The sequence below is a fragment of the Octopus bimaculoides genome, chromosome 11, assembly GCF_046866305.1.
Source record: "Octopus bimaculoides isolate indiv1 chromosome 11, ASM4686630v1, whole genome shotgun sequence".
Lineage (NCBI taxonomy): Eukaryota > Metazoa > Mollusca > Cephalopoda > Octopoda > Octopodidae > Octopus > Octopus bimaculoides.
The window spans coordinates 12,802,019-12,827,018 of record NC_142938.1 but is presented as its reverse complement, the minus strand read 5'-3'; the positions used below and the strand labels follow the sequence as shown (position 1 = coordinate 12,827,018).

Here is a 25,000-nt window from a genome sequence, read left to right as displayed (position 1 = left end):
ACGAACACACACACACACACACACACACACACACACACACACACACACACACACACACACACACACACACACACACACACACACACACACACACACACACACACACACACACACACACACACACACACACACACACACACACACACACACACACACACACACACACACACACACACACACACACACACACACACACACACACACACACACACACACACACACACACACACACACACACACACACACACACACACACACACACACACACACACACACACACACACACACACACACACACACACACACACACACACACACACACACACACACACACACACACACACACACACACACACACACACACACACACACACACACACACACACACACACACACACACACACACACACACACACACACACACACACACACACACACACACACACACACACACACACACACACACACACACACACACACACACACACACACACACACACACACACACACACACACACACACACACACACACAGATAGATAGATAGATAGATAGATAGATAGATAGATAGATAGATAGATAGATAGATAGATAGATAGATAGATAGATAGATAGATAGATAGATAGATAGATAGATAGATAGATAGATAGATAGATAGATAGATAGATAGATAGATAGATAGATAGATAGATAGATAGATAGATAGATAGATAGATAGATAGATAGATAGATAGATAGATAGATAGATAGATAGATAGATAGATAGATAGATAGATAGATAGATGGACAGACAGATAGTGAAATAAGATAATTCAAATTCACTTTATTAATAAATAGCCGTTGACCGAGCCTTATAATTTCTTAACGTTTAAAATAAAAAAATTAAAAAAAAATTAATTAACGTTCGGTGCTTGGTAGAAATCTTGTCCAAAATTTTGGGAAAACATGTACATCATTCCATTTTTGTAATTTTCAAGTTTACATAAAGTAATCAATCCTCAAACTTTGAAAGTGAAATTTAATCTCTGAACGACAAATATTTTAAGTAATTGGGTGTTAACAAATTAAATGCATGGAACCTTAAATGGTTAAAGTATAAATACTTACATGCATCAGTTATGTATCATAAATTACTTTACAGTTTCTTTCAACGATGGAATTATTTAACTGCTAAAACATAAGAGTTCATTACAGAAGGATTGCTCCTAAGTGATATACTACATAACATACTAGATGAACCAATTGTTAAAATGTACCCAAAATAGGGGAAACTTTTTCTTTTTTTTTTTTATCAAATGACAATAAAAAAAAAATTGGTTGGAAACTTCGCTTTTAATTGCATTTTTTTCTTTTTTCCATACATCCAACTGTCACTTCTTACTGGTCGTCTTTTTCTTTCTGTATGGCTATTCTTCGATGAGAAATTCTGACTTATGTTTTTAGTTCAAATTCCGCCAAGGTCAAGTTTGCCTTTCATCCATTTCGGGGTTGATAAAATAACCAGTTGAATACTTTTCTACTCTAGGCACAAGGCCCAAAATATTTGGGGAAGGGGGCAGTTGGTTAGATTGACCCCAGTACGCAATTGGTACTTGATTTATCAACCCCGAAAGGATGAAAGGCAAAGTCGACTTCGGCAGAAGTTAGGTACCAGTTGAATACTGAAGTTCATGTAATCGACTTACTTCCTCCCCTCAAAATTTGTAGGCCTTGTGCCACAATTTGAAACCATTATTTAGAATCCTAAACAACTAAGATTAAAAATAGTTATAACAGTGATATGCTGAAGAACACAAAAATGTAATGTTTAAACAACTATATAAGAATCACAATTGGAACAATTTAATCTCAATAGACATAGGCATTGTCCCATCATCAGCTGTTCTATCAGGAATCATTATGGTTTCTTTTATGTATAGATTGATGATCATTGTCAACTCTTCATGGAACAAGCAGATTTTGATGAACAGATCTAATTCTCATTTAGAGGCATGCAATTTTGAGAAGACTGACTTCAACAATCTCTGAAAACATCCATTTTTAACTAGTAATATTTCAAAAGGAATATTAGCTTCCTGTCATTAAAGATTCATTAAATATTAAATTCTGATGCAGTCAACGTAAAATGGCCTGCTTGTGTTGAATGGAGAACTGATAAATAATAAATAATTTTAAAGAAATTGATAAATGGGCAATTTTATTATTCCTTATCAATTGTTTTCTTCAAACATTTATAATTTAGGCATGGAAAACCTTTTCCAGTGTCATATGTATTGTAAGTTCCTTTTCTTCCCTCATTTTTTTCTGTAGGGTTTTGTAGTTAGAGCCTGTGATAAACCAATTATGATTTAGTAAAATGACTGGCAAAAAAGAAAAAAAGAACAAGACTTTTTTCATCATCTTGTAGATTTGTCCTGGTTTGAATGCTAGGAATTACTTTTTGAAAAGCTAGCTGGACTTGAGCTGACTAAACACATTGAAAATACTCAATTCTAATAAATATTTAATTCTGTTAATAGCTTTAATGAAAAACCAAATATAGATTTAGTTCTGATGTAAGCATCAAAGACAAAAATTATTCTTAATTTCAAATTTATTCCTTAATAATTCATGTTTTCTGTCCTGTTACAATCGTTACAATCTTTTACTTTTTGAGTTCAAATCCTGCAATGGTTAACTTCACATTTCATCCTTTCGTGGTGGGTGTAATGTTGATAAGATAAAGTACCAATTGGTAACTGGAACAGATGTTAATACGAGTCCTACAAAGCATCCCAGACCTTTGGTATTTTATCTTTTACTTGTTTCAATCATTGGATTGCAGCCATACCGAAGATCTGGGTTTCGCTGTTTCTATTCCCAGACCGGGCGTTGTGTGTGTTTATTGAGCAAAAATACCTAAAAAGCTCCACGAGGCTCCAGCAGGGGGTGGTGGCGACCGCTGTTGTACTCATTCGCTCCAACTTTCTCTCACTCTTTCTTCCCGTTTCTTCAGTAAAGCTGCGATGGACTGGCGTCCCGTCCAGCTAGGGGGGAACACATACGCCAAAGAAACCGGGAAACCGGGCCCATGAGCCTGGCTACGCTTTAAAAGGGCGAGTAAATAAATAAGCCAGCTTTGTATGAATTTAACCATGTGTAGAGTATACTCTTTACTCTCTTTTACTTGTTTCAGTCATTTGACTGTGGTCATGCTGGAGCACCACCTTTTAGTCGAGCAAATCGACCCCAGGACTTATTCCTTGTAAGTCGAGTACTTATTCTATCAGTCTCTTTTGCTGAACCACTAAGTTACAGGGGCATAAGCACACCAGCATTGGTTGTCAAGCGATGTTGGGGTGGGGGGCAAACACAGACACACACACATACATATATATATATATATATATATATATATACACGGCGGGCTTCTTTCAGTTTCCGTCTACCATATCCACTCACAAGGCTTTGGTTGGCCCGAGGCTATAGTGGAAGACACTTGCCCAAGGTGCCATGCAGTGGTACTGAACCTGGAACCATGTTGTTGGTAAGCAAGCTACTTTATTTCATAAATATTTGCCATAAAGGCATTACAAAGAGGGGACAAACAAGGACAGACAAACATAAAAGGGGTGAAGTAGCTGTATCGATTAAATATTTACAATTTTAGATATACAATAATAATTTGATTATATTTACAATGTTCGGTTAAAGCATTACTCATCGAACATTGCAAGCTACTTACCACACAGCCGCTCCTACGAGAATAAGTAAAAAAAAAATTAAAAAAATTAAGCTAGACTGATTACCTCCTACTCACTCTACATAATCACAATAACCCTTTTGCTGTGGAAAACCAGATATATCCATTCAGAATTTTATTACTCTTAACTACAAAAAGCAGTTTTATATACCAATCTATCTTTTGTTAAGAAATGTCATGTTTGACACTATTTTTCATTAGATCTGACAAATTTATTGAGATTCTGTGGCTTCTAGAAAATACCAATTCTATTTTTTGGTAGATATTTCACATTATTACTGGAATAACCATGGAATTTTATTTTGCAGTTAAAGGAATATAAAGCCTACTCAATGTTTGATCAGTTCTAGAATTTAAAATCTAAGCATCCTAAGACTCTGTAGCATATTATCAAGAGAAATCAGAAACTAATATCTTCAAAATTCCCTTGAGACTCAAAGAATACCTCAGCTTGGTGAACACTACTGAAATAGTATTAAATTAAAATCACCATCTTCATATCATACTAAATGTATATATATTTATATATATATTGGATTGGATTGGTTTGTCTGTCTCCAGTCCATTGCAGAACAAAGATCTCGGCATGTTCACTTTGCCAACCACAGTCTGATGTGGAGGCCATGAATGGGAGCTTGAGATCGTATTGGTTTGATGAGATACATACATACATACATACATATATATATATATATATATATATATATATACATACATACATACATGTATGTATATATATATATATATATATATATATATATTCTTTTATTCTTTTACTTATTTCAGTCGTTTGACTGTGGCCATGGTGGAGCACCGCTTTTAGTCGAACAAATCGACCCCAGGACTTATTCTTTGGAAGCCTAGTACTTATTCTATCGATCTTTTTTGCCGAACTGCTAAGTTATGGGTACGTAAACAAGCCAACATCAGATGTCAAACAATGGTGGGGGGACAAACACAGACGCACAAACATGTACATATATGTGTGTGTGTGTGTGTGTGTGTGTGTGTGTGTGTGTGTGTGTGTGTGTGTGTGTGTGTGTGTATATATATATATGATGGGCTTCTTTCAGCTTCTGTCTAACAAATCCACTCACAAGGCTTTGGTCGGCCTGAGGCTATAGCAGAAGACACTTGCTCAAGGTGCCACACAGAGGGACTGAACATTGAAGCATGTGGTTGGGAAGCAAGCTACTTACCACACAGCCACATATATATCATCATCATCATCATCATCGTTTAACGTCTGCTTTCCATGCTGGCATGGGTTGGACGGTTTAGCTGAGGACTGGTGAGTTAATTAGGATTTGAGCGTGGCCGTTGCCAGTACCGTGTGACTGGCCCTCGTGCCGGTGGCACGTAAAAGCACCCACTACACTCTCGGAGTGGTTGGCATTAGGAAGGGCATCCAGCTGTAGAAACTCTGTCAGATCAGATTAGAGACTGGTGCAGCCTTCTGGCTCACCAGTCCTCAGTCAAATCATCCAACCCATGCTAGCATGGAAAGCAGATGTTAAACGATGATGATGATGATATATGTGTATATATATATATATATATATATATATATATATATATTTTTTCCACTACTATCATACGTACATATGTACCACTGTTTATATACATTTTCCACTGCTAATTATTACATCCATTTATATGGTTAGTATTTGACTGCATTTTATAATTCAAACTATTATGGTCACCAATATCTGAAAGACACAGTGCTAGCAAATACCTATGCATGTGAACATATTTTTCTTCATATGTGTTCAATAGCTATCTGTATTCTACACCACTAACGATTGGAGCCACCAATATATGGAAATGTATTCCACTACTATGCCATTGTGTGTTTCTGTATGTGAACATTATTTCTATTGCATTTAGCTTTTCATTTGCTGTGTTTACACAGAATGCAGAATGTTGAATAGAGGTGGGTGAAGTTGTTAATATTCAAACAGCTTGTGAAAAGAACAAAGGAGCTCTTTATTTTCCCTAGTAACAATGAATGAAAAGGCTTACACTTCCTACAATCATGAGTTTCAGAGATAACAGAGGAGGAAACTTAAACAATAATTCAAGCAAACAAGACTTCAGAAGTTCTTTCTATTGCTTTCACCAGATCTACTTCAGTCATTATTGTCTATAGCAGGGGTTTTCAAACTTTTTGGCTTGCAGACCCCTTTATATTTCAGGCTTTACCTTAGGGACCCCCTTATAAACGCTTATGAGATTTATACATAAATATTTGCTTAAAATAACAAATATTTTTACAGTTATTTATTTAACAGTATTTAACAAATAGGTTTATTGTCAATTAAAAAATTTCGATTAAAAAACATATATAAAATCAAATTGCCCATAAAAAGTATTTGCTGTCCACGGACCCCCTGTCTTGTCCTTGCGGACCCCCTGTGGTTCGCGGACCACAGTTTGAAAACCTCTGGTCTATAGTGTCCCCAAAATGTCAGTCAACTGATCTTATAACAGTTATTTCCCTTGCTGTTTTTATTATTTTTTTTCCGTAATCGGAATTTTTGTTCTTTAATTACTGGGATAATGCAAGTTGATTGAAGATTTTCAAATCATTTATATTACATAAGTGAAACTTTAACATGTTTGTGTTTAGTATGTAGAACACTTCCCAGAGGTATTTTAAGCCAGCCATATTGTTAAGCTTTACAAAACCTGTGGCTTGTACGTAACAAAAATGGCTGAAGTAGCAAAAGAATTGAATATACTCCATTGTAAATAATTGAAGCCAACGATTCCTTGGAGAGTACAGCTATCAGTATTATATTCATATTATTTTCTTTTGTAATAGCGTAAGTACTCTTGGCTTTATCTTTTATAAGTCTTTCATTGTACGATTGTAATCAGAAGTGAAAATATGTCAGTTACAGAAAAAAAAAAGAGAAGAGATTCTTGAAGAATAATAATTGTTATGAAATTATTATTCTCTTTCCAGTTCTTCTAAATATTGATCCTACTGGATGGGATAATTCCCATGGTCAGATGAGCAATGATACAATAATGGGGAAATTATATACCATATGTACCATTGAAAAACAATTTTGATAAAAAGAAAATGATTAAAAAATAATTCGTAATCAACAAATTGCTGAAAATAATTTATTATAATGATTAAAAAAAAAATTCCTATTCAACAAACAGCAAGTTTGTTATACGCAAGAGGTGCTAGCCTTCAGGTTTTGTGAGTTAAAACTTAAAGGTTAGCTCCTAAGCTCGTTTCAGAAAGCAAGATGGATGATTGTATAGAGGAAAGGTCAAAAGATATTTCCAATGGCTGCGGCTTTTCTAACACTTAACGACACATTAAGACCACATCTCAGCTCATGATTTATTTTCCTTTCATCATTCAATAATATCATGGACGATAACACATTCTTTTTCACCATCTTCTCGTTTGATTAAGCACACCTATCTCAATACTCCATTACTCTTAAACCATTCCCAAACACTTTTTCAACCCTCCTCCTCCCTCTCTCTCTCTTCTATTTATCTTATATCTTTTCCTCCACCTCTATCTAAATTATTCAACCCCCCCCTCCCGACTATACACCATAATTCCTTCTCCTCCTCATTATACTTTGTACATTGAAAACGTTTTCCTTTCTACCTCTCTCATCAGTTTCTTCCTTTCTTCTTTCTCCTCCTCCTCCTCCGTTTCTGTCTTTACTTTCGACTACTACTCACAGCCGTCTATTTATTCCTCCCTCCCGCTCTACATATATTTCCATTCAAAACTCTCTCTCTCTTTCCCACTAACTCCTTTTCTCTCTCTTTTTATTCTCCAAACTCATACTCTTTCTCTCTCTATCATATCTTTTTTTTCTAAATACACCATAATTCTCCTTCTCCTCCTTCCACCGTGCCTTCGCCATGTTTTCTCTTTCACCCTCTCGTTACATTTATATCCTCTCCCTCCTCGCTCTCTCTACTACTACTCATGCTATTACCACTACTATTTCACGTTGTAGACCGGTTCCTGTCTCCCGCTCTTTCTGTACTGGATAAGTTGCTTCCCATGCCCAGATACCCCTTCCTCCCTCCCTCTATTTTTATTCCTTTCACCAGTTTCTTCCTTTCTCTTTCTCCCCCACATCACATCATCTCTCTTTCTCTCCCTCTTTCTATGTAGTGCTGAGCTTTGTTTTAACCCTCTCTCATCAGTATATTCCTTTCTTTTCCTCCCCACTTTACATCATACCTTTCTCTCGCATCACTTTCTTCTTTTCTCTTCTTCCTTCACTTTCTATGTGTTCTTCTTCTTAACAAGCTCTCGTTTCTTCCTCTTAACAAGCTCTCGTTTCTTCCTTTCTCTTCTTCTCCCTCTTTACATCGCATTAATACTCACTCCCGCTCTTTCCTCATTCTCCTTTCTCTCTCTCTCTCTCTCTATCTCTTAACCTTTTGTTCTTTATCCTCCTTCTTTCTTCCTACCGAACCGCTACAATTGAAATGTTTTCATTTCACCTCTTATTAAATATGAGACAGTCTCTACGTACTCATTCAGCTTGCTAGAAAGAGCAGTTAAATCTACCCCCAAATTACACCCTACCGCTTTTACAAAACAAGAACACATTGGGTAAGTGTGTCTGCAAAAAAAAAAAATAAAACAAAAAGCGTGCGATGGTCACGACAAGAATCCTTTTTGATGATAGGTTTGTACAACCATAGCTGACCTAGGGTTAAACAACAGCGACTTCTTTCATTTTATCACCACCACCGCTGCTGCTGGCTTCATTCAATATTTTACGAGAGGTCCTCCATGTCTGCTAGAAATAGCAGACAGGATCTGCTTTGGAACTACCCTCACACCCTTCCTCAGACTACTATCTTAAAACGGAAAGGGGATACTGGACAATATAGTATTATTCATGGCGTATAAAAAGTCAGGGGGCTCACGGCTGGAATGCTTTTGATTATAGCTTTGTTGGGTCAGGGCTGACTTGAGGGGGTTAGGGGCTAAACGATACCAACGAAGCCTCGACGTCGTAGTCTCGCTAGAAATTGTAGGCAAAGCTCCCTCAAATGCATCACTGACTTAAAAGAAGTAAGAACATATTGGACAATATAATAGTAATATCTGAGATACCAAAAGCAAGACAGGATGGTCACAACAAGAATGTCTTTAAGTATACGTCTGCTCTGGCTGGGCTAATCAGAGGTTAAATTACTACTACTACTACTACTACTACTACTACTACTACTACTACTACTACTACTACTGCTGCTGCTGCTGCTGCTGCTGGTGGCAGAATCGTTAAGCACGCCGGGCGAAACGCTTAGTGGTATTTCGTCTGCCGTTACGTTCTGAGTTCAAATTCTGCCGAAGTCGACTTTGCCTTTCATCCTTTCGGGGTCGATAAATTAAGTACCGGTTGCGTACTGGAGTCGATATAATCAACTGGACCCCTCCCCCCACCAAAAAAATTTCAGGCCTTGTGCCTAGAGTCGAAAAGATTAGGGCGGCGAGCTGGCAGAATCGTTAAGCACACCGGGCGAAATGCTTAGCCATATTTCGTCTGCCATTACGTTCTGAGTTCAAATTCCGCCGAGGTCGACTTTGCCTTTTCATCCTTCCGGGGTCGATAAATTAAGTACCAGTTACGCACTGAGGTCGATGTAATCGACTTAATCCCTTTGTCTGTCCTTGTTTGTCCCCTCTATGTTTAGCCCCTTGTGGGCAACAAAGAAATAAGAATCGTTAGCACGTTCTGAGTTCAAATGTCGCCGAGGTCGACTTTGCTTTTCATCCATTCGGGATCGATAAATTAAGCAGCAGTTAATCGATTAGTCCCCTTCCGCCAAATTTCAGGCCTTGTGCCTATAGTAGAAAGGATTATTATTATAATTATTATTATATTTCGAAGCAAGCTGGCGGAATCGTAAACGCCGAACAAAATATTTCGCAGCATTTTTATCCGGCTTTACGTTCTGAGTTCAAATTCCACCAACGTCGACTCCTCCTTTTATTCTCTCGGGTGAGGGGGGGGGGTCGATGAAATAAGTACCAGTTACGCACTGAGGTCCATGCAATCGACTAGCGCCCTCCCTTGTGCCTATAGTAGAAGAAAGGATTATCATATTTCGGGGTCGATAAAATAAGTACCAGTTGAGCACTGGGATCGATATAATCGACTAGACCCCCTTCCCCAAATTTCAGGCAGGTGCCCTTTGGTAGAAATAACTATTGTGGTAATTTACTATTAGCTCTGATTACCCCTCTTATTGTAAGGCATACACTTTCTTTCTCTACTCATTATACATCTTACTCTTTCTAATGCACTCACTGCTTCATCTTTATCTTTTCCCTTCTTTTCTTTTTTGAATTTTCCTTTCCACTTTCGTCGTTTTGTTTTCCTTTCATGTTTATTTCCTGTTTTTATTTACATGTTTATAAATAAATAAATAACTATATCTATCTATCTATCTATCTATCTCCCGACCCTACCATCACCAAACTGGAGCGCATCCTCTTCCGCTTCTTGTGGAAAGGAAGCGTTCCGATGGTTAGGCGATCCGTTTGCTGCCAACACCCGTTAAAAGGAGGACTGGGCATGCCGTGGTTGATGATGCGCAGACACGCGCTGAGACTGCGACATCTCCGGCTCTACGTAGACAGCGGTGAACAGGTGTGGTCACCGTTTGTGCGGCGCGCTTTCCCGCAGCTCGTCTCCATGACCGAACTGCAGTCATGGATCAAGAAGAGGCCGAGGAAGGGCGAATGGCACCGCGAGTGTCGCGCTGCTCTTCGGCAACTCCAACAACCCGGGTCAACCTTGAGCGACTGCATCACAACTAACGCATTCTATAGTGGATTAGTGGAGGGAAGGTACGACGACGATCTCGGGGCGAACCTGGGCGTCGACGAGGAATACCTGACCCGCCTGTTTAAGACGACCTTCGGGCCGGGACCTATGGACAACTTCCAGAGATCCCTGGCCTGGCAGTGCTATCGAGAAGCACTACCCGTTCGGGATAAGCTCTACAGGCATGGCTCGAGAAACACGGGGCCGACCTGTCCGAGATGCCGGCAGAGCGACGAAACCGTTCTGCACGCACTCGTACAGTGTCCCACCATTTCCGAGCTGTGGGCTTACGTCGAACAACTGCTATCGCGTGTGGGACGAGTCGGTCTATCAGCCGAGTCTATCGTGAATATTGTCGCGCCTCCTTCCTTTAAACGGGAAGGAAGAGCTATTTTCATCGTACTTGTGGCTATGGCGAAAGAATGTGTATGGTGGACGCGTCTGAAAGGTCTAGAGACAAAGACTTTCCTCTCTGGGCAATCTCTCATCAACTTCTTCAAGTATCACCTGAAGAGGAAGTTGAGAGTAGAAAGGGAAGTCTTGTCTAGTGAATGCTTCAAAAAAAGATGGGTGAATGTAGCAAGGATGGCACGTGTGAACGACGGAGCCATCTTGAGCATAACCCTATGAACAAGAAAAAAAAAAATAAAACAAAAAGGCAAAAGAGAGTCACTTACTGTTATAGTTTCTTCAATGAGAATATTGACCAAGGTTACCGTGGTCTTTTCCGTGGGCTTTTCCTTCCACGGCTAAACCTAAACTGTCCTCCCCTCTTTTTACACGAGAACATTACTGTGTGATACACGATCCCTATTGATCGGCCTTTCCTTTTCTTTTTTTTTCGATCCCTTTTGATCGAACTGCCCCTTTTTCCCTTCCTACGATCCCTTTTGATCGACACCACCAATTTTTTTTTTTTTTTTTTTTTTTTTTTTTTCTTTTTTTTTTTTTCCTTCCTTCCCCCTCCCAAAAAGAAAAGCTCTACATTGTATTTGTCCCATCTTCGTTGAGCCCTGTGTGGCTAATAAAAGAAATGTATCTATCTATCTATCTCTATACATACATACATATATATGAGAAAGATAGAGGCAGCAACTATATTGGTATAGTATTTATCTATGCATATAATCGTACATTAATACACACGTACAAGTAAGACCTACGATTATCATTCGACATAAGTCTTTGTGTGTACTTAACTACACACTTTCTGTTTCATCCACCTACCTATCTATCTATCTATCTATCTATCTATCTATCTATCTGGCTATCTATATCCATCTATCTATTTATCTGGCTATCTATATCTATCTATCTATCTATCTATCTATCTATATAATTATCTATCTATCTATCTATGTAATTATCTATCTGTCTGTCTATCTATCCATATGAAAGTGTAGACAAAAAATGACAGACACTATAAAGTACAGCAAAGTAATAGAGGAAGACATATTCGATGTCCACCCCTCTTTCTTTCTCTCAGTTAAGTTATATCTCTGTATATATGATACCATAGCGAATAGTCTCATGCAGCCAACCTTTTCTACACGATTTTAAATACCCAATCTAACTGTGAAATACACACAGACACACACATATATATATAACAGTTCGCCATATTTTATATTCGCTCTCTCTCTCTCTATGTCTTAGTCAACGCTTACGTTACGTTACTCTCTCTTTCTTTCTACTATCTCTCCTCCTCCTCCTTTAATATTTTCATTAGTTATTCCTCCTACTCTCACTCTGTCCCAGTCGACAACATATTCCTTTTCCTATGTATCATTTACCTTCTCTTCCTCTCGCTCATTCCTTCCTCCTCCTCCCTATTTCGCTCATATACTTTCTCTTCCCCTCATCTAATCTCAAGGTTTCTAAACCTACCGCCCTTCCTCTCTCATTTTCTTATACATCACTTTGTCTTCTTTACTGTCGTGTCACCCTCCATTATTACCTTTTATTTGGCGCCTCTTTTCTTAGCAATTTCACACAATTACACTGTCTCCAGTATGGCTATTTTTCTCATTTTTATACAATTTTTCTCTCTCTCTCTCTCTCTATTTATCCGTTAAACATCAAAGACAATTCAAGAGAGAATGGAAATTATGTTTGAAGAAAGATTTATAGATTTCGTAAATTAAATAAATATTTGTGTCAAAACATCGACGTTTAAATCTTGAACTAATTCTATATGAATATGTGTTACCTACATTATCAGACTATCTACTTATCTTATATCTAGCTATGTATTTATCAATGTAGCTATCTGTCTATCCATTTAGCTATCTGTCTTAATTTATTCATGTAGCTACGAACTATCATCTACCTATGCAGCCCTTTGCCTATTCATATTGCTAACTGTATTTTCCTATAAATATAACTATCTATCTACCAATGTGTATCTGATCTGTCGATTTATTAGTGTAGCAATCAGTCGAACTAGCTACATACGATTATTTATATATATCAATGTAGCAGTCGGTCTATTACGACCGGTATCTCAATTCGCGCTCTTTTTCTGAAGTTTAAATTACGATTATGACGTAAAGGGGAGATAAAAAAGATATCGGTCCTTTGTGTTACCCCCCTTTACAATTCTTGCCTGAAGGTGGTTATGTTGTTGCTCAACCTCCTAGAAATAGCAGCCAACTCTCCTTCAAGTTACGTCTACAATCCCCCCCCCCCCAAAAAAAATGGAAGGCTACGTTGGATAATGTAGTCCCCGGTATATTGAACCTGAGAAAATGATGGGATGGTTTCGCCACATACTGTTGTTTGTCAGGGAAGTAAAAGTAGCAGCCATGACCCAATTTCTTTTTCCTGGGTTTCCAAGAATGGTAGGTGGAAAGTAGAAGGTATATGCTCTTGCAACTGAGTGAACTCTGCTCAGGGACCACCAAAGATCTTAGAACGTAAAAGAACAAGAACAAATATTGCAAGTCATCTCATCCTGGGGTTAAACAATTATAGTAATTGTTATCCCAAGTAAACTGAATTTGGGTACCTTACAAACAACCTCAATTCTCTACTTCATCGAGGAAGGGTAATATTAACGAAACATGTACGGAGTTGTCTCCCATACGTGTCAACCGGAGACAAAAATATTCTTTTACTTATTTCAGTCACTTGACTGAAGCACTGGAGCACCATCTTAAAGGGGTTTTTTAGTCTAAGAAATCGACCCTAGGACTTATTCTTTGTAAGCTTAGTTCTTATTCTATCAGTCTTTTTTAGTGAACCGCTACCAAATCTATTCCCAAGGCTTTGGTCAACCTGAGACTTAAATCAGGATTTAATCATAATACAAAGATCAGGAGGGTAGAACACTTTAACCCATTACCTCCCATAATTCTATTAACTGGAATTTATTTTATGAGACTTTGATTTCTAGCATAAAACAGCCTTAGAAACACGCTGGAATGATCAAAATAACATTTCAAAATAACATTTTAAATAGAAATAAGCGAGATATTGGGTGAAAAATTAGCAAACCTCATTTGAATATCAGAGAAATATACCTAGTAGATATAGCAAAAAGGTTAGATATGTGTAAATATTGACAGATAATTACGAAATTTGTAATTTTTAAGTGATCTCATATGAGATCACTGGTAGGTAATGGGTTAAGAAAGGGATGAATCAAGTAACTTCTAAAGATCATTTCAAACAATATTGTCAGGAATTTCAACCATGTTTCGTGGTCTGCTACCACAACAGCTCCTTTATAGGATCCAGTTAGCTCAAGACATCATCAGGAGGAACCACGTCCGGTTTCGGCCCCTACTCCTCTACCGTTTTGACATGGCGGGGCCCCCCCTTTCGGAGGTGTCTTCAGCTCTGGTGTTGAGTGCAAGTCTTCTTTCTTCTGTTTCCTGGCCTCTTCGATGCAGCGTCAACAAGTGTAAGCAGCCAACTGACTGTCTTGCCAAATTTTCCTTTAAATACCTTGTATAAAGTTAAACTTTAGGGTAGTCAAGAAGATTATTAAGAATGATACTATAACAAAAAGATAAAACTTCTTTGAATATTTTGAGCATATACCAAATTTTACCAGAATAGAGGGAGAAAAGAAAATTACATAGAAATAGTTAAATATTTATACTTAATATTTATACTGAGCGTCATACTAATATATACTTTTGTTATTTACACCACCTGTCCTCGTCTGTTGTTATTATTTGTATATTCTCCCATATATATATATATATATATATATATATATATATATATATATAATCATAAATATATAGGGATTGACAGTAACCTGCTTCTCCAACATACTGAGAATTCAGAAATAGCAGTCAAAGAGCTACTGATTTCAAAACTACAAATTATTACTCCAGATTGATAGCGATATTTTTGATACACACAGAACAAAAAACAGTAGAGAAGAGTAAAAAAACCACCTGCCTTTGGGCAGGTGGTTTTTTTTTTTACTCTTCTCTACTGTTTTTTGTTCTGTGTGTATCAAAAATATCGCTATCAATCTGGAGTAATAATTTGTAGTTTTGAAATCAGTAGCTCTTTGACTGCTATTTCTGAATTCTCAGTATGTTGGAGAAGCAGGTTACTGTCAATCCCTATATATTTATGATTATAAATGTTTTTTACCGAAAAGGTTTTTTCATACTGAGCTACCCTGCAAAATTGTTAATTATTAATTTTATTACTAATTGACGATTCCCTGCCCTGCATATCTCTCTCTCTCTCTCTCTCTTTCTCTCTCTCTCACTCTCTCTCTCTCTCTCTCTCTCTCTCTCTCTCTCTCTCTCTCTCTATATATATATATATATATATATATATATATATATATATATATATATATATATATTTATATATATATATATATGATACTAGGACAATTCGTTCCCAGTTATTTCGCTGTCACTTCCATTATAGCTTTGAAAATATAACTGTTAAAATCGGACTGCACTCTTCAAAACTTGCACTAAGAATAAGGACAAGGTAAAATTACGACTTGCTTTTATAGCAAGTTGATGCAGGTAGTTTATCCTGTCCCCCTCCGGCTTTTAGTTCATGCAATTGAAAAAACCGCATTATTTAACGAATGACCCAAAACATATCTATCTATCTATCTATCTATCTATTTATCTATCTATGTAATATATACAAGCAAAATTGTGATGGCACCTGTGCCCAGCGTCGCCTTTCTGGCACTTGTGCCCGCAGCATGTGTAAGGACTTTCGAGCGAGATCGTTGCCAGTGCCCTTGGACTGGCTCTTTTACGAGTGGCACGTAAAATACACCATTTTGAGCATGGCCGATGCCAGTACCGACTGACTGGCCTTCGTGCCGGTGACACATAAAAAGAACCCACTACACTCTCGGAGTGGTTGGCGTTAGGAAGGGCATCCAGCTGTAGAAACTCTGCCAAATCAGATTGGAGCCTGGTGTAGCCATCTGGTTTCACCAGTCCTCAGTCAAATTGTCCAACCCATGCTAGCATGGAAAGCGGATGTTAAACGATGATGATGATGATGATGATGCATATATATATATGCATATATCTATATATATCTATATGTATGTATGTATGTATGTGTGATATATATATCAGTGTACCACATATTGATATCAATACATTTGCCCACACAAAGAAATGCCTACGCATACACACACATTGTTACTTACAGACCCATATATACGTGTTAACCCATATGTGTGTTCATTTATATTCACTCACATATTACTGATATACTCAAGCATTTCCAAAATTACACACACATTCACTCAATATATCAATGTCAATGAGTTGTAGCAAAGTCTTTGTAATGTCTGCTTCTATGCAGACATCTCCATTAAAACATGCTTGCTTGTTTACAGTTTGATGTGTACGAAGGAATTGTCAAAATTGCTGCATGACACAGCTGCATTCCAAGAAATAAATTCACTGAAGTGTGTCTGAAATTGTCCAATAATCCAGACAAAAAGTCAATTGTCTTGCAGGGATGGGGAAAAAGTACAGAAATCGCTGTAAATCAAATTCCTTTAATAACCAATGGCAAATAATTGAATCTTCTGCTTCAGTTTGTTTCCTCATGTTGGCTTGTTGGCTTGTTGGTTTGCTGGCCAAATGGTTGTTTGACTTGTAATAATTTAATAGAGCTGATGTTATTGTTGTTGTTGTTGTTGCTGTTGTTGCTGTCATCCACACAACCATAGCTGATGCCACCATCATCATGATTTTTGTCATCATCATTAACATCATCATTACCACCAGCACCACCATCCCTATGATTGCTATCATTGTCATCATCATCATCATCATCATCGTCATCATCACCACCAGTATCATCATCATCATCATCATCATTGTCATCGTCATCATCGACCATCATCATCATCAACATCATCATCATCACCATCATCATCATCATCGTCATCATCACCACCAGTATCATCATCGACCATCATCATCATCATCGTCATCACCATCATCATCATCATCATCATCGTCATCATCGTCATCGACCATCATCGTCATCATCGTCATCGACCATCATCGTCATCATCGTCATCGACCATCATCGTCATCATCGTCATCATCACCACCATCACCACCACTACTCTCATCACTGACATTGCCACCTTTATTGATATCAGTTATGTTTGTCACTATCTCATAACCCCCCCCCCCCCACCAGCAGCAGTAGCAGCACTACCACCACTAACAACAACAACAACAACAACAACAACAACAACATCAGCACCAGCACCACTACCACCGCTGGTGCCGCCACCACCACTTTTATCATCCTCACCATCATTATAATCATTGCCATTATTTTGGTAGCGGTATCTCACCATTATCACCTTTATTGCCTCTTATCCTCACCATAACCACTATCTTCACCATCAGGATTGTCATCCTTATCGTCATCTTTACTGTCACTATCATTGCGAGAGTCTTCATCATCATCATTGTCATCTTCATCATCCTCTTGGCCTGACAAAATATTTTCAATGAAATGCAATTTCTTTTCTAGTTAGAGAAAGAAATCAAAAATCCAGAGGTAAGTGTTAGCGACTCTCAAGGAAAAGGGGAGATAATTTTAAGGAATTGGTAATTGATTGAAAATGTAATTATGGTTGTTAGAAAACATATAACAAATAAAAAAGGTAAAAAGTAAAGTTAGAAATAAAAGCAAACAGAGAAGAGAAAAACAAAAGGAAAATATTATTATTATTATTATTATTATTATTATTATTATTATTATTATTATTATTATAGGCACAGAAGTGGCTGTGTGGTAAGTAGCTTGCTTACCAACCACATGGTTCCGGGTTTAGTCCCACTGTGTGGCACCTTCGGCAAGTGTCTTCAACTATAGCCTTGGGCCGACCAAAGCCTTGTGAGTGGATTTGGTAGACGGAAACTGAAAGAAGCCCGTCGTATATATGTATATGTGTGTGTGTGTATTTGTCCCCCCCCCCATCGCTTGACAACCGATGCTGGTGTGTTCACATCCCCGTAAATTAGCAGTTCGGCAAAAGGGACTGATGGAATAAGTACTAGGCTTACAAAGAATAAGTCCTGGGGTTGATTTGCTCAACTAAAGCCGGTGCTCCAGTATGGCCGCAGCCAAATGACTGAAACAAGTGAAAGAGTAAAAGAGAAAGACCAGAAGAATTTGCTGAATATGTACGAATTTGATAGGAAGCCATAGTGGAAATCACAGGTTTTATACAATCCTCGTGATAAAGACTTGAACCGGGTTGGAAATATTTACAAGAAGAATCTAACAAACTTATCAGATTCCATGAAATTTGCTCAGTGGCCTCTATCATCAACTCTATGAGTGACAATGGTTATTTATGCCAACCGGTACAAAATCCTGGTACAAAACTGGAGCAGATAAAGCTGTGTGTATTTACACCGTCCGACTTAAAGTGAGTACACAGTGCGCATAAATTTACATCAACAAATGTCATGGAGTTAAAATGATGATGATGAAAATAATAATTAGGATAATTAAAATAATAATTAATTAAAAATTAAAAGTCCATGAAACTTGATTTGTCATTCCACTGCTATGACCACCAGAACTTTCACCTCATCAATCATACTTCACCAATAAAATCGACCCCCACCACTATCGCCACCATCACCACCACGCTACATCTACCTTACTCACCGTAACCATTGTCACCACCACCACCACCACAACCATCCCTTAAAACAACAACAACAACCACTGCCACAGTCACTACCATCATCATCACTATTGACAAAACCACTGCCATCAACACCACTACCACCACCACCACCAAAACCACCACCACCACCACCACAACCGCCACCACCACCACCACCACCACAACCGCCACCACCACCACCACCACCAAAACCACCACCACCACAAGCCACCACCACCACCACCACCACCAAAACCACCACCACCACAAACCACCACCACTACCAACAACAACAACATCCCCACCACCAAAACCACCACTACCACCAACACGACGACGACGACCACCACCACCACCTTATTTCCCCCTCCCTCCCTCCCTCCTCACACTTCCATCACCATCATCAATATTTCATTTGTTTATCAAATATAGAGGCAATGATTAATCTTCCAGATAAATTAAGCATGAGATTTTTGGAAATAAACGAGGTTTTTTTGTTTCTTCTTAGTGCTTTCATTATTGTTGCTGGAAAAAGAAATGGTAAAAATGAATTGAAGAATTCTACTTTGGTGTAATGGAGAGTCTTCAAGTATTCAACTTTTAGACTTCATAGATTCTTATTCAACTGTCTGAAGCTGACCAGTTTTTGTGACATTTGCAGGTTCTTGCAGACATATAAGCGCCAATGTACTAAATGGTCTAACTTAGGAACAAAAATTGTGGCTGAAGAACATAGACACACCATGTCCAAAATATCTAAAGAATATCTGCAGTCATCTTGATCATTTTGTCATAGCTAATCTCAAGCACATGGCTTAATGGTTAGGGTTAGGGTTAGGGTTAGGGTGTTGGAATCATGATCATAAGAATGTGGTTTCGATTCCTGGACTGGGTGATCTGTTGTGTTCTTGAGCAAAAACACATCATTTCATGTTGTTCCAGTCCACTCAGCCGTAGGAATGAACACCACTAATGGAAGCGCATTGCTTAGTAGTTAGGATGTTGGAATCATGCCTGTAAGATTGTGGTTTCAATCCCTGGACTAGGTGATCTGTTGTGTTCTTGAGCAAAACACTTCATTTCATTTTTATTGTAATAATTGTCATTGTTAAGTTGGCAATGGTGGTAAAAGTATCCAATGTGCACTTCCTTTTTTAAGATGGAGTAAGTTTTGGCTGCTATTATCAGCAAATTGAGTGACTACTGAGAGGGTTCTTTGACTTCTCGCAGCTACAACCACCTGAGCTTTTACCTTTTGACAATCTTGCTTCATTAAAAATATTCCAGCCATGGCCACCTCATCTTTCACTCAGGTATCGCATATCCAGGTCTACATACGTCCTTCCTTTTTGGAGACAGTGGGGTGCAATGTATGGGAGTTTGGCTGCTATTTTTACCTTAGGCGTAGGAGTGGCTGTGTGGTAAGTAGCTTGCTTACCAGCCACATGGTTCTGGGTTCAGTCCCACTGCGTGGCATCTTGGGCAAGTGTCTTCTACTATAGCCTCAGGCCAACCAAAGCCTTGTGAGTGGATTTGGAAGATGGAAACTGAAAGAAGCCCGTCGTATATATGTATATATATATATGTATGTGTTTGTGTGTTTGTCCCCCAACATCGCTTGACAACCGATGCTGGTGTGTTTACGTCCCCGTAACTTAGCGGTTCGGCAAAAAGAGACCGATAAAATAAGTACTAGGCTTCCAAAGAATAAGTCCTGGGGTCGATTTGCTCGACTAAAGGCGGTGCTCCAGCATGGCCACAGTCAAAAGACTGGAACAAGTAAAAGAGTAAAAGAGAGTATACTGAGTAATTGTTGTTGTTGTTGTTGTTGTCGATCATATTGTTCTTTAGCCCAAGGTCAGCTCTGATCAAATAAAACTTTTAATCAAAGACGTTCCGGCAAATGACCATCACGTCTTTTTCCTACACGTAGAAAAACTCAAGACCATAATATTAAATACACTCTTTTCCGATGTGGCACAGAGTGAAATTTGACTGGTATTTCTAGCAGATGTCATAGCTATAGAGAAGCTCTCCTATTAACTCATTGTTCATGTTGCTGTTGCTGGTGGAGGTGTTGATAACAGAGTTGCAGTAAATATCTTTGTAAATATTACATATGCAGGAAAAAAAAATGTAGCAGCAGTAGAGTCAGCCGAAGCAGTCCTGTTGCAGCGGCAACTGCTAAAGCAATGCAGTTGCAGCAGTTGACTTTTTCCAGCGGTTAACAAGAACGAACACCACCGTTGTCATGGTGAGATAATGTCTAGTAGCAGCTGTGTTGCTGTAGCAACAGCTCTGTCAGCTACAGAAGTAAATGACAAGGGCTCCTCCATGGAGTTCGCATGACCTGCTAGAAATAGCAGTTAAAAATCTCCCCTCAAATCCACACATTACTGTTTTGAGAAAACGATATATTTGATTATATTTTAAGGTCCCTCCCCCCCACAACTCTGCCCCTGTGGTGTATTCTGATGATATCCTTCATTTGTTGAGAAGAGCTCATAAATCTGCTGTGCAAGTTAAATGGAATGGTCATGGTCAGAATGCCTGCAAATTTATAAATATGCTGGGTGAGGGTCAAAGTAGAGCTAAACAATAGCATTACCGTCGCCGCTGCCGCCGCCACCACCGCCACCATAATATTAAATATGCTCTTTTCTGATGTGGTACAATGTGATTTGAGTGAAATTTGGCTGGTATTTCTATCAGATCTCGTTACCATATAGGGGCTCTCCTATTAACTCATTGTTCATGTTATTGTTGTTGTTACCACCACCACCACCACCACCGCCGCCGCCGCCACTACCACCAAATCCACCACCACCACCACCAAAGCCACCGCCACCACCACCACCACCACCACCACCAAAAACAACAGCAAATGTAGTAGTAATTGATGTTGTTGTTGCTGTTGCTGTTGCAGCAGAACTTGTAGAATGAGATACAGTTTCTCAGATTGTCGTATTGCTGCTGTGATGCAGTAGCAGCTGTACAACACAATTGCAAAGTCATGTGACCAAATGGGGATATCATTGTGGTAGGATGGAGGGGGCGGGGTAGTTTCCACATTGGCAGCCTTGGAATAGTGTGTGGAAATCCTGGGTACTACACTAACACATACTCACACACGTACACACGTATACTACACTAACACTGCTTCTTTGGAATCCGCTTGAACGCACATACACATATGTACATATGTATATATATATATATATATATATATATATATATATATATATACATATATATAAATATATATATATATATACACACATATTTATATACACTAATAAACATATATATATATATATATATGCATATATGTATATATGTATGTATACACACACACATGTATGTGTGTATATATATATATATATATATATATATATATACATATATATATATATATACACATGTATACATATATATATATATACACATATAGACATATATGTGTATATATGTATGTATATACATACATATATATATGTGTATATATGTATATATGTGTGTGTATATCATCATCATCATCATTGTTTAACATCCACTTTCCATGCTAGCATGGGTTGGACGAATATATATATATATATATATATATATATATATATATATATATATTCATATACATATATATATGTATGTATCTATGTATGTATGTATATGCATGTATGCATATAATATGGGTCCAACCCAATATATATATATGTATATAGATAGCTAGATAGATAATCTTTCTCCTTCATCTTCTCTTCTTCAGTAACATCAACATCATCATTTTTACATTTCCTTTTTCCATGCTGGCATGGGTTAGATGAAACTTATTTAGACACCATTCTACAGCCAGATGTCACTCCCTGCTGCCAACCTTACTGTTTTTTTCTTCAAGGTGGCTATTTATATTCCCACATTGAAACCAATTAAATCACTGAGTTGCTGGACATATTGTTTACAAGACATGTAAAAAAATACATAATCGTTGTTTGGTCAACTGGAAACAATGTGAAAATATGCAGAAACAAGCCCTCACTCACATAACACACACACACATGATATTTGCAAGTCAAAGACTCATTTCAGTGTTACAAGTTGTTCTTCATTCTCTTTTTCTTATACATCCTTTCCTAATTTAAAATGGTACTCTTTTACTTGTTTCAGTCTTTTGACTGTGGCCATGCTGGAGCACCGCCTTTAGTTGAGCAAATCGACCCCAGGACTTATTCTTTCGAAGCTTAGTACTTATTCTATCGGTTTCTTTTGCCGAACCACTAAGTTATGGGGACATATGCACACCAGCATCAGTTGTCAAGTGATGTTGGGGGGACAAACACAGACATACAAACACATACATATAAATACATATATACGATGGGCTTCTTTTAGTTTCCATCTACCAAATCCACTCACAGGGCTTTGGTTGGCCTGAGGCTATAGTAGAAGAAACTTGCCCAAGATGCCACGCAGTGGGACTGAACCTGGAACCATGTGGCTGGTAAGCAAGCTACTTACCACACAGCCACCTCCTTTTGGGGGAATTTAGTTGCTATATCTAGCCGGTCAAGCATATTTCTTATGTGTTCAAAGTAAACTTTGCTGATGTTTTTTAGTCTTTCCAGATCTGTGTTGCAGTCAACCAAAACTATAATGAAAGGTAGGCCCTCCAAGATAGGTGACTCATTGCAATTAATATTAGTCTTGAACAGTTGTAAGGTTAATGCTCACAGGAAAAAAACCCCCAAAAAAACATCAGCAAGGAATGAATTCCAGAGGGATGTTCTGGAAAGGAAGGATCGGATAAAGTGGATAGTGCATGTAAGGCAGATACAATATGGGTAATGGCGGCGAGCAGGCAGAAACGTTAGCATGCCGGGTGCTACGCTCTGAGTTGAAATTCCACCGAGGTCGACTTTGTCTTTCTTCCTTTCGGGGTTGATAAATTAAGTACCAGTTACACACTGGGGTCGATGTAATCGACTTAATCCCTTTGTCTGTCCTTGTTTGTCCCCTCTATGTTTAGCCCGTTGTGGGCAATAAAAAAAATAAGAAAAAGAAAATGACTATCCCAAAATATAACAAGGACTTCAAGTCATTGGCTGTTAACGATCCACATATGCCACCCTGGGCCAAGCTGGCTCATGCACAATCTCAGGGTGGATAATCTCTGTTGCTCATAAAGATTTACAGCCAACTATGATTCATGTGGGTCACGCAAACTCACACATAACCTGACACCAAATCAAATTGGTCATCACTCCATGTGGTAACTGCAGTTGCTGATTTACCATACCCTACCAAAATCTTGACTGACTAAACTGGTGCTAACATCTTGTTTGCTTTACCACACCAGCCTCCAGTCAAAGAACTGATACCCCTAGGCTAGACAAAAGAACCATGTGACCTGAACTAACCAATGATGTTCTAAATGCTCTCACCTCGAAGCCTTTTTTTTTAAAGGTCTCTCAGATTCTCTTCACTCTGAATCTGAACAATTGATGATGTGGACAAGTCCTACACCCCACAAAGCTGTGGAAACGAGTCAAAGTGTTATTAAACACATGTAACAAATACAGTTCTATATTTAAGAGATGAGGAATTATCTTTTACTCTTTTATTCTCTTTTACTTGTTTCAGTCATTTCACCGTGGCCATGCTGGAGCACCGCATTTCTGTCGAGAAAATCGACCCCAGGACTTATTCTTTGTAAGCATAGTGCTTATTCTATCGGTCTCTTTTTGCTGAACAGCTAAGTTACGGGGACGTAAACACACCAGCACCGGTTGTCAAGCGATGGTGTGGGGACAAATACAGACACACAAACACACACTTATATATACATATATATACATACATATGCATATATACGACGGGCTTCTTTCAGTTTCCGTCTACCAAATCCACTCACAAGGCTTTGATCGGCCCGAGGCTATAGTAGAAGACACTTGCCCAAGGTGCCACGCAGTGGAACTGAACCCGGAACCATGTGGTTGGTAAACAAGCTACTTACCACACAGCCACTCCTGCACCTATAAATTATGTGCATTATTTACATTATTTACATTTGACAGATATTTGTCCTCATCTTGTTTGTTAACACGTTTCGGCTGATATACCCTCCACCCTTCTTCAGGTGTCTTGGGGAAATTTCGAACCTGGGTTCTCATTCCTAAGGTATTTTTCGATGCTATTATTATTATTATTATTATTATTATTATTATTATTATTATTATTGTTCAGGTCACTACTTGGAATCAAACTCGG

The 25,000-nt window shown here is 38.3% G+C and overlaps 1 protein-coding gene and 1 long non-coding RNA gene across 3 annotated transcripts in view; one reads left to right on the top strand and one right to left on the bottom strand.

The window, feature by feature from the left end:
• LOC106872935 (MAPK/MAK/MRK overlapping kinase) overlaps nucleotides 1–25,000 on the top strand; it is a 211,678-nt gene that overhangs the window by 61,130 nt on the left and 125,548 nt on the right. The window contains exon 1 of one of the 2 annotated variants that reach the window (XM_089359496.1): nucleotides 6,400–6,567. The exons of the other annotated variant lie outside the window; for it this stretch is intronic. The gene's annotated coding sequence lies outside the window, so the exon portion shown is untranslated. Of the gene's footprint in view, nucleotides 1–6,399; nucleotides 6,568–25,000 lie in introns of those variants that run through there. 2 annotated transcript variants of the gene reach the window in all.
• LOC128249050 (uncharacterized) overlaps nucleotides 17,490–25,000 on the bottom strand; it is a 23,153-nt gene continuing 15,642 nt past the window's right edge. The window contains exon 3 of the long non-coding RNA XR_008265156.2: nucleotides 17,490–17,585. This is a non-coding gene — a long non-coding RNA (uncharacterized LOC128249050). The remainder of the gene's footprint in view (nucleotides 17,586–25,000) is intronic.